Raw genomic sequence first — 11794 nt, 5'->3', positions numbered from 1 at the left:
TCCTAGGAAAACTGATACAAGTTGGCCACCCTAAACTTAGTGTGTAACCCCATTTTAGCCTCTGACCTATATGGTCCAGTCCATGCATACAGTCTCATCCATAGAAGCTCAGGCCAAATATCTATTTAGTAAGAAAAATGGAATTATGTTCTAATTTTTGTGCTTTTGAAAATGTATTAAAGTTGATTCTTTACCAACCCCCTGGCAACAACCCATTTACCTTTTTCCCTCTTCCCCAATTATCTTACCTCCACTTTATTCTAGCACCTTTCATTTGCCCTCAATTTCCAAAATCCTCTTATCTGCTTATTTTGAAGGTTAGCTTAACTTCATTCCTTTCTCCTCCACCTCCCAGGTTTCACCTTCACTGCTAACATTCAACATGAATGTATGAAACTGATTTGACAGGGACAGGAGAAAACACTTCTTGGGTCAATGGACGGACTTTTTTTTTTTTTTTTTTTTTTTTTGAGACAAAGTCTTATTCTTGTCCCCCAGGCTGGAGTGCAATGGCACGATCTCGGCTCACTGCGACATCCACCTCCCGGCTTCAAGCAATTCTCCTGCCTCAGCCTCCCGAGTAGCTGGGATTACAGGCACCTGCCACCATGCCCGGCTAATTTTTGTATTTTAAGTACAGATGGGGTTTCACCATGTTGGCCAGGCTGGTCTCGAACTCCTGACCTCAGGTGATCCACCCACCTCAGCCTCCCAAAGTCCTGGGATTACAGGCATGAGCCACTGTGCCCAGCCAATGGATGGACATTTTGAGGAGAAAAACCAAGTCATCGGATCATCATTCTCTTCTGTGAGAGAAGGAAAATTCCAGAATTGTAGAATATTACATATGTGATGAGCTCCTTCCCAATAAGAATAGCTGGAAGTGAGGCCAGGCGTAGTTGCTCACACCTGTAATCCCAGCACTTTGGGAGGCCGAGGCAGGCAGATCACCTGAGGTCGGTAGTTCAAGACCAGTCTGGCCAACATGGTGAAACACTGTCTCTACTAAAAAAAAAAAAAAAAAAAAAAAAAAAAAAAAGAAAATTAGCCGGGCGTAGTGGTGCTTGCCTGTAATCCCAGCTACTCGGGAAGCCGAGGTAGGAGAATCACTTGAACCCAGGAGGCAGAGGTTGCGGTGATCCGAGATCGCGCCATTGCACTCCAGCCTGGGTGACAAAAGCGAAACTCTATCTCAAAAAAAAAAAAAAGCTGGAAGTGGAAGCAGGGAAATAGGGAAATTAGAACATCATAACAGTTGAGATTTGATGAGATGCAAGGATGGGAAGTAAGATATCCACAGATAAGGTACTGCTTGGAGTAGCTGTGGAGGATACAAGGCTGGCAGTACTCAGTTCCTGAGTCTTTAGCAAGGGGCAGAGGTAAAGAGTAAGAGCACTAAGGCCGGGCGTGGTGGCTCATGCCTGTAATCCCAGCACTTTGAGAGATGGAGGCGGGCAGATCACGAGGTGAAGAGTTTGAGACCAGCCTGGCCAACATGGTGAAACCCCGTCTCTACTAAAAATCCAAAAATTAGCCATGCATGACGGTGCACGCCTATGATCCCAGCTACTCAGGAGGCTGAGGCAGGAGAATCACTTGAACCCGGGAGGCAGCAGAGGTTGCAGTGAGCCGAGATCGCGCCACTGCACTCCAGCCTGGGTGACAGAGCGAGACTCCATCTAAACAACAACAACAAAAAAAAGTAGAAAGAGTAAGAACACCAAAAAGGGAAGAAAATTTGCTGTCTCACAGCCCTGGGTGAAGCCAATGTTATGGTCCTCTGGTAACACCCTTATCTTCAGCTCCTTTCCTCACTCAACATTGAGACATTTCAAACATAGCTACCATTTGGCCAACTAAATTGCCTTTTCTTCAGTGATTTGAAGTCAGTACACCTCCCACCACAAAATCTTTAGCCAAAGTTTTCTGAAACACTCAAACTTTGAAAAAAAAATATTAAACTGTAAAGTCACTACTGTGATATCAAAGGTCCATGGACTTAAAAGAAGATCTAACGAGGCCGGGCGCGGTGGCTCATGCCTTTAATTTCAGCACTTTGGGAGGCCGAGGCAGGTGGATCACCTGAGGTCAGGAGTTCAAGACCAGCCTGGCCAACGTGATGAAATCCCATCTCTAATAAAAATACAAAAAATTAGCCGGGCCTGGTGGTGGACGCCTGTAATCTCAGCTACTCAGGAGGCTGAAGCAGGAGAATTGCTTGAACCCAGGAGGTGGTGGTTGTAGTGAGGCAAGATGGTGCCATTGCACTCCAGCCTGGACAACAAGAGTGAAACTGTCCAAAAAAAAAAAAAAAAATGATGTAACGCTTCTTATGTGTAGAAGCAGTAGCACTTTTAGCACTTTTAAAAAAAGACTCAGAAGGAGTCCTGGATTTTTTTTTTTTTTTTTTTTTTTTTTGAGATGGAGTGTCACACTTGTTGCCCAGGCTGGAGTACAATGGTGCAGTCTTGGCTCACTGCAACCTCCGCCTCCCAGGTTCAAAGGATTCTCCTGCCTCAGCCCCCTAAGTAGCTGGGATTATAGGAAACTGCCACCACGCCCGGCTAATTTTTGTATTTTTAGTAGAGACGGGGTTTCACTATGTTGGCCAGGCTGGTCACAAACTCCTGACCTCAGGTGATCCACCCACCTCGACCTCCCAAATTGCTGGGGTTACAGGTGTGAGCCACTGTGCCTGGCCTGGACTTTTTTACTCTGTGAACTTCAGTGGTCTGTTCCCCAAATAACCCTCATAATTCATATTTTGAATGTCATAAAATTGAAATTATTTCCTTAACTTACAAAAACCATTTCTTCCATTTGGGACGCATGATCAAAGCATCTTGAAGATAGGAAGGAACTCATTGCTGGGAGGGGCATCTATTTCTGTTTATAAGATCCTGAATTCCGCAGAATGAAGATATTCTCATGCTTCAGGCATAGTGACTCAGCTCTTCCTTTTCCAGTAAATTTAATTGTTAATGAATCTTGCCCTGCCTTTCTCAGAGGCAGATGACACTTTTAATTTCATCAAATCAAATTCAATTAGTAAGAGTGCTTTGAACTCCTGAGTAGGTTGGATATGTTTTTGTGTGTTCCATCTTAACTTTTTTTCTTTTTTTTTTCTTTTTTTTCGAGACGGCGTCTTGCTCTGTTGCCTAGGCTGGAGTGCAATGGCGCGATCTTGGCTCACTGCAACCTCTGCCTCCCAGGTTCAAGTGATTCTCCTGCCTCAGCCTCCCGAGTAGCTGGAATTACAGTCACGCACCACCATGCCCAGCTAATTTTTGTATTTTTAGTAGAGACAGGGTTTCACCATGTTGGCCAGGCGGTCCGAACTCTTGACCTTGTGATCCACCCACCTCGGCCTCCCAAAGTGCCAGGATTACAGGTGTGAGCCACCACACCTGGCCCCATCTTAACATGTATTATAAAAATTATTCTATTTTCTTCATAACCATAATTTCCCCCAACATTTCTGTATTGAAGATATATTATCCCTTTGGGCTCTGTATTACTTTTGTATTGCTGTTGTAACAAATTATCACCAATTTAGTGGCTAGTAACAATGCAAATTTATAATCTTATGGCTCTAAAAGTTGGAAGTCTGGGCTGAAATCAGTGTCAGCAAGTCTGCATTGCTTCTGGAGGCTGTACTGGGGAATCTGTTTCCTTGCCTTCCCCAGTTTCTAAAGGCCACATGCATTCCTTGGCTCATAGTCTTTTCTTCCATCTTCAAAGTCAGCAGGATAGCATCTTCAAATCTCTCTGACTCTTGACCTTCTTCCTCCCTTTTCCACACTTAAAGAGTCCTTCTGCTTACACTGAGTCCACTGGGTAATCCAGGATAATCTGTTTATCTTAAAGTCAGCTGATTAGCAACCTTAATTTTATCTGCAAACTTAATTCTCCCTCTCCATGTAACCACATATTTGTAGGTTCTGGGAATTAAGACATGGACATTTTTGGAGACAATTATTCATCTACCGGCTTTATACAGGAAGTGGTCCAACTAGACTTCCGATGTTGATGGAAGCTTTATGTCACCAGAACTGGGCTTTACGTCACCAGAACTGAGCATGAAAGCAGAAACTCAGAGTCACTGGGGGTGGGTGGGAAATGGAGGGGTCTGAATGTGTCCTCAGGCAAATGCTGGCTTTGTTTTTTGGTTACTTCTTAGATTTCCCACTTTTACTTTGATTTTTTTGGCTTTTATGGCTACCTCAGTTTGCTTGCCATGCCAGAGCAACATTAAATATGTGTTATACTTCCTTTTTTAAGGCTTAAGTTATTTTTATTGATTGAAACATTTAAGAGAGCAATGTTCCATTGTGCCAGAGATTTTACAATTGTTCTTAGAAAATACAAGTTCAGTCTTATCTAATATAATTTACCTCTATTCCCTGCAGTTGTAACATCAAAACTGAAATTCTTACCCGAGTAGCTACTCCTTCCTCAGTCTGCTTCAGACTTGCAAATTTATAGTGGAAGAAAAGGGCACTTTGGCTTCATTTCTTTTCTTTCCCTTCTGCTTCCTCTTGTATTTACAGCTGTTACTTTGGACTCATCCATTATCAAGTATAATGGGAAGAGAGAGAGAGAAAGCTATTTTCTCTAGATTATTGTCTACATAGAAAATTTTGGCAGGGGCATTGTGTCTCATGCCTGTAATCCCAGCACTGCAGGAGGCTGAGGCGGGAAGACCTATTGGGTCCAGGAGTTTGAGACCAGCCTGGGCAACATAGTGAGGCCCTGTCTCTACAAAAAGTAAAAAAAAAAAAAAAAAAAAGGAAAGAAGGCCAGGTGCGGTGGCTCACGCCTGTAATCCTAGCACTTTGAGAGGCCGAAGCAGGCAGATCACGAGGTCAGGAGATCAAGACCATCTTGGCTAACACAGTGAAACTCCATCTCTACTAAAAATACAAAAAATTAGCCGGGCGTGGTGACACACACCTGGAGTCCCAGCTACTTCGGAGGCTGAGGCAGGAGAATTGCTTGAACCCGGGAGGCAGAGGTTGCAGTGAGCCAAGATCACACCACTGCACTCCAGCCTGGGTGACAGAGTGAGACTCTGTCTCAAAAAAAAAAAAAAAAAAGAAGGAAAGAAAAAATCCAGGCATGATGGTGCTATTCTTATACTCTCAGCTACTCAAGAGGCTGAGGCAGGAGGATAGCTTGAGCCTGGGAGGTCGAGGCTGCAGTGAGCTGGGATTCTACCACCACCGCACTCCAGCTTGTGTTGTGACAGAGTGATATCGTGTCTCAAAAAAAAAAAAAAAAGAAAGGAAGGGAGGGAGGAAAGGAGGGAGGGAGGGGAAAAATTTCAGACACCCACAGACAAATTATTACAATTAAAAGTCATTTGCACTTTGATACACCTGCCACAATCATTTGGAAAAGTAGAATTTTTAATATCTAATTTAGATTAGCAACAAAATAATATATTTATAAATAAATCTAAAAGATGTATGAAATGTTATTTATGGATAGAAAGAGTCAACATTAAAAATATGCCAGTTCCTCTAAATGTATCTATAGATTTAACACAATTCCAGTGAAAATTTCAACAGGGTATTTTTTGGTTCCACTGTAGTTGATAAGCTCATTCAAAATGTATAGAGCTGAAAAAAAAGCCAAGAATAGCCCCAGGACTCTTCTGAAGGAAAAGGTGTGTATGGTGGGGAGAGATTTGCCTCAGCAGATATCAAGCTATATTGAATTTTAGTATCCAACTGGTGTAGACACAGACAAGTAGACAAACCACCCTCTAGCCAACTCATTTGCCTGGAATAACAGTTATGTTTATTTTATAATTTTTAAGTCAACTATTTTGGCTGGGATCAATTGGATGGTTTTCTCAACTGGCTCATTTAGTTCAGAGTGCCTCTGAGCAGGCAAAACTTGCTCTGACAGCTCTGCTCCTGAAGGTTGATCAGCTGTTGGCTGGGTGACAGCGGTGGTTGGGATACACATCTCTTGTCATCCAGCAGGTACTCGCTGTGGGTTTGCAAGGGGCAGACTGTTATGTTTAGAGCCAAAGTGATCTAGGCCTGAAACTATTCTTTCTGCAGATGAGATCCTTGCACCATAGTCTCATCTAATAATGGTTTGGGATCTCATAATCTAAATCAGATCAGATGAGTCTCTTCAGATATTGCTCTTCTAGTTTTAGAAGCCAATGAACTAAAAAGACAAATTATCTGCCCCAACACACGTGATATATAATGATGAAGCAGGGACAGGATTATTTCAATAAACATATTGAAATATCTGTTTAAGTCTTCTTGTATAATTTTTACAACCATTTCTTTGTCCACATGGTCAAATTCAGATTCAAGGAATAGAACAGAATTTACCTCTTCATGGGAGTAGTTGCAAAGTCACATTGTGAATGGATAAGCATACAGGGATAGATAGAATTTGTGGCCACTTTTGCAATTTATCAATAACATGGATTTTTTTTTTTTTTGAGGGGGACAGTGTCTTACTCTGTTGCCCAGGATGGAGTGCAGTGGTGCTGTCTCAGCTCACTGCAACCTCCGCCTCCCGGGTTCAAGAGATTCTCCTGCCCCAGGCTTCCAAGTAGCTGGGATTACAGGCACCCGACACCACGCCCTGCTAATTTTTGTATTTTTAGTAGAGACGGGGTTTCACCGTGTTAGGCAGGATGGTCTTGAACTCCTGACCTCGTGATCCGCCCGCCTTGGCCCCCCAAAGTGCTGGGATTACAGGCGTGAGCCACCACGCCCATCCAATAACATGAAATCTTTTAAAGTAGTAGTTTAATAATTTATTTTGTGGCGGGGCGCAGTGGCTCACATGTGTAATCCTAGCACTTTGGGAGGCTGAGGCAGGTGGATCATGAGGTCAGGAGTTCGAGACCAGCCTGGTCAACATGGTGAGACTCTGTCTCTACTAGAAATACAAAAATTAGCCAGGCTTGGTGGCAGGTGCCTGTAATTCCAGCTACTCGGGAGGCTGAGGAGGAGAATTGCTTGAACCCAGGAGGAGGAGTTTGCAGTGAGCTGAGACCACACCACTGCACTCCAGCCTAGGCAACAGAGTGAGACTCTATCTCAAAAAAAATTATTTTGTATATTAACCACCTATCATAATGATAATGTATATAAATAGATATTTCAAATAATATTCTTGGTAATTTTAGTGTTTCTGGCAACAGCTTGTGGCAGGAATAAAAGTGTTAGCCCCGCAGCTTTCTAATTGTTCCCTCATACATGCATTATTAACACCTACGATTCTTTGCTGGAATAGATTTTTTAGTCACCTACCCATTTTGTGAGGACTAGTTAGGATAAAATCAGAGCCAGAATATGTAAATTCACTTAACAAGGCACCTGTGTTCTGCAATATATAGCAAACCAATGAGCAATGGTGCTGTTGTCAAACCGTTGTCATTATGTATCTTTTACTTGTCCCTTAGGCCCTTTTCACATTGTACATGACAGGTGATTGGCTGACAATCATAAGGGAAGTGTCAATATATATTTTTAAAATATTTTAAACTAAAACTACATATAAAGAGAATGCATATATCCTAATACAGCATATTCTACTTGCACCCTAATGGATTGTCTGGTGTACTCTCTAGAGATTGTTTGCACCTGTATTTAGATAATTTCCTCATCATCAAGGCTACCCACAACATTTTGGAAACTTGCATCACTTTAACTAAGTCATTTGTACATAACTTTTAAGCGGGGTAGTGGGAGGTCTGGTCATTCTCTTTTTGGAAAGCAAAGAAGCCAGCATGTATTATCCAGTCTGCCCTATTTTCAGTTCTGGCTGAGGAAGAATGTAGACCTTCTTCTAAGTCTCAGTAGATAGATGAACTGACAGACAAATAGATAAATTAGATAATTCATAGACAGAAATGTATCATTTTATTTGATTAACCTGATTTTTGTTTGCCCTCAAGCTTTAGGAGAAAGAAATGAATCACAAGAAAAGCTAATAGTCAGAAGTTATTCATGAATCTAAATTCCTGGTTATGTCTGGTGGTCAGTACAGAATTTGACCCAATGCTTTCTATGTGTTTAGCCCTTCAACAGTGATTTCAAATGTTCCTATTCGTAATTCCTAAGGTACTACAAAAATATCACCTTTCCTTTATGAAAAGTTTATATAGAGAGGGGTTATATATTAGATACGTGTGTGTGTACATATATATATATTTATCATATATATATGATAGTTAATTTTATGTGTTAACTTGGCTGGGTCATGCTGCTCAGATATGTGATCAAACATTATTCTGGATATTTCTGGGTAGGGGAGTATGGATGAAAATAGCATTTAAATTAGTGGACTTTGAATGCAGCAGCTTGCTCTCCATAATGTGAGTAGACATCATCCAATTACTTCAATAGAACAGAACAATAGTTTCCCCAGAGAAGGGAGAATTTTCCAGAAGATGGCCTTCAGTAGTGAACTGCACCATTAACTCTCCCCTGGTCTCCAGCCTGCTGGCCCAACCTGCAGATTTTGGATTTGCCAACCTCCATATTCATGTGAGCCAATTCCTCTATCATCTATCTATCTATCTATCTATCTATCTATCTATCTATCTATCTATCATCTATCTATCTACATACATATACATGCACATACACATCATGTTGCTTCTGTTTATATATAATTTGTATATAAACATACATATGAAATTTATAAGAAAAGGAAGTAGATGAGTTTAAAGAGAGGTTTACAGCAATGCATTGTCATAGAAGGGAATTTCTGGCCTAATAGAATTTGCCATTCTTTAATTATACTAAATAAAGATTCTCCTGTGCTTGCTCAGAATTCACCAGTGCTTATGAAATTCTGGTTTGGGGACACTCATTTAGGTTTTGAGTCCAGCTGCTCGTTAGAATCCTGGTTCTGCCATTTTCTGGCACTGTGACCTTGGGTAAATGACTTCATTTCTCTCACCCCATTTTTCTCATCTACAAAATGAGGCCATTTATACCTACCCTATGCCTAGGACAGTTGTGAGGACTGAATGAGCTAATTATGAGATGTTTTCAACAGTATCTGGCATGAAAAACATGAAAGTTCTTTTACTCTCTTCTTTAATTTTGAGTGAGCTTATTTGATTTCTGTCCAGAGGATACTTGTTGTCTTTTTGCCACACTTAGTACTTTGATTCTTGAAAGGAAAAGTATCATAACCCCTTAGGTTGTGGCAAAAGAATTATCTAGAGATATATGGAAAAAATAGTTTTTATAGAGACAATAAATAACATCCTGAATTTGTATTAGGCGGCCAAAGAGGAAGATGACTCATGAATCATATGAAAATTCTTTCAGAAATGCAAATATTTCTCATCTACTGTTTTAAAGGTCTGGTATGTTCTCTTTTTCACCTCATAGAATTTAAATCTCCTGAGGGTCAAAGGGTTTCAAAGAGGAATTTGCATTAAAAAAAATTATTCCTGATATTTGATAGAATTTCTGCTTCTTTGGTAAGTGGGAGTAGAAGGGAGCTGGGAAATTCTTATTTCATACATTTCTGATGGAATCTTATTGACTGAGTAAACAGGGGGAAATTTTTATGTAAAATACTTTTATAATCATCATGATAGGCACAAGTTAGGAGCAAAGTGTTATAGATTTATAAGAGGATTGGAAGGAGAGATTAATTCTATGTGGATTTTTTTTTTCATTCTGTCACCCAGGCTGGAGTGCAGTGACGAGATCTTGGCTCACTGCAACCTCTGCCTCAGGGTTCAAGTGATTCTCCTGCCTCGTCCTCCTGAGTAACCGGGATTACAGAATTACAGGCCTGCGCCACCACACCCGGCTAAGTTTTGTATTTTTAGTAGAGATGGGTTTCACCATGCTGTCCAGGCTGGTCTTGAACTCCTGACCTCAGGTGATCCACCCACCTTGGCCTCCCAAAGTGCTGGGATTACAGGCATGAGCCACAGTGCCTGGCCTCTAACATGGATTTTTAGAGTATTTTTTTTGAGAGAGTTTGGGGATTCATTCAGTCCTCACAACCGTCCTAGGCATAGGGTAGGTATAAATGGCCTCATTTTGTAGATGAGAAAAATGGGGTGAGAGAGATGAGGTCATTTACCCAAGGTCACAGTGCCAGAAAATGGCAGAACCAGGATTCTAACGAGCAGTTGGACTCAAAACCTAAATGAGTGTCCCCAAACCAGAATTTCATAAGCACTGGTGAATTCTGAGCAAGCACAGGAGAATCTTTATTTAGTATAATTAAAGAATGGCATATTCTATTAGGCCAGAAATTCCTTTCTATGACAATGCATTGCTGTAAACCTCTCTTTAAACTCATCTACTTCCTTTTCTTATAAATTTCATATGTATGTTTATATACAAATTATATATAAACAAAAGCAACATGATATGTATGTGCATGTATATGTATGTAGATAGATGATAGATAGATAGATAGATAGATGATAGATAGATAGATAGATAGATGATAGATAGATAGATAGATAGATAGAGGAATTGGCTCACATGAATATGGAGGTTGGCAAATCCAAAATCTGCAGGTTGGGCCAGCAGGCTGGAGATCAGGGGAGAGTTAATGGTGCAGTTCACTACTGAAGGCCATCTCCTGGAAAATTCTCCCTTCTCTGGGGAAACTATTGTTCTGTTCTATTGAAGTAATTGGATAAGGTCTACTAACATTATGGAGAGCAAGCTGCTGCACTCAAAGTCCACTAATTTAAATGCTATTTTCATCCATACCCCCCTACCCAGAAATATCCAGAATAATGTTTGATCACATATCTGAGCATTGTGACCCAGCCAAGTTAACACATAAAATTAACTATCATATATATATGATAAATATATATATATATGTACACACACACGTATCTCATAGGGTAGGTTTGTGTATCACTTTTTGTGTACAACATTTCTGTACACCCTTTTTTGTGTACACCATTTGTGTATCACTTATCTGTGACCTGGAAGCTCCCTCCCCGCTTCCTGTCTTCCTGCCTTTGCTTCAAGTTGTCCCGCCTTTCCAGACGGAACCAATGTACTTCTTACATATATTGATTGATGTTTCCTGTCTCCCTAGATGTATAAAACCAAGCTGTGCCCTGACCACCTTGGGCACCTGTCATTAGGACTTCCTGAGGCTGTGTTATGGGCATGTCCTCAATCTTGGCAAAATCAACTTTCTAAATAAACTGAGACCTGTCTCAGATTTTCTGGGTTCACAACTTGTTAAAAAACAAACAAACAAACAAACAAAAAATGCTATATTCTTTTGGCTGATGGGTTAAAGAGAGGGGAAAGGGAATGGATATTTCTACTCAGTCACTCCTTGCCTTTCACTTGATGGACATCCTTTCTCTTAAATCTTAAGAACCCTCTGAGGTAGACATCATAACCTTCATTTTGGTGATGAAACAACTGAGTGATATTGAAAGAAGTTGACCAGCTTGTCCAATGTCACTCTGCTAAGACACGTGGGAGCCAGTATGAAAACCAGATCTGTAGGTCTTCAAAGTCTGTTCTTTTAAAATAAACTGTGTAAATTTATATGCTCCAAGTGTGGGGTTTAAGACAGGAGAAAGATGATAAGTAAATGAAGATGGGGTAAATAAATCTTATATATTATTAACAAGGTGCCAAGAGTGAGCACATTAGCAACCTAGAATGAAGAAAAGGTAAAACACCACTTTCTTGTTAGTCACAAAAATCAAACTAAAGTAAATTTATGAATTCCCCTCTCCTTCCCAGAGGGTTGTTTCAGGATGGGACAAAGAAATGTCATGAACCTTAATCCA

The sequence above is a fragment of the Pan paniscus genome, chromosome 2, assembly GCF_029289425.2.
Source record: "Pan paniscus chromosome 2, NHGRI_mPanPan1-v2.0_pri, whole genome shotgun sequence".
NCBI classification, from domain to species: Eukaryota; Metazoa; Chordata; class Mammalia; order Primates; family Hominidae; genus Pan; species Pan paniscus.
The sequence above is the reverse complement of the archived record's forward strand: the minus strand, read 5'-3'. Positions refer to the sequence as shown.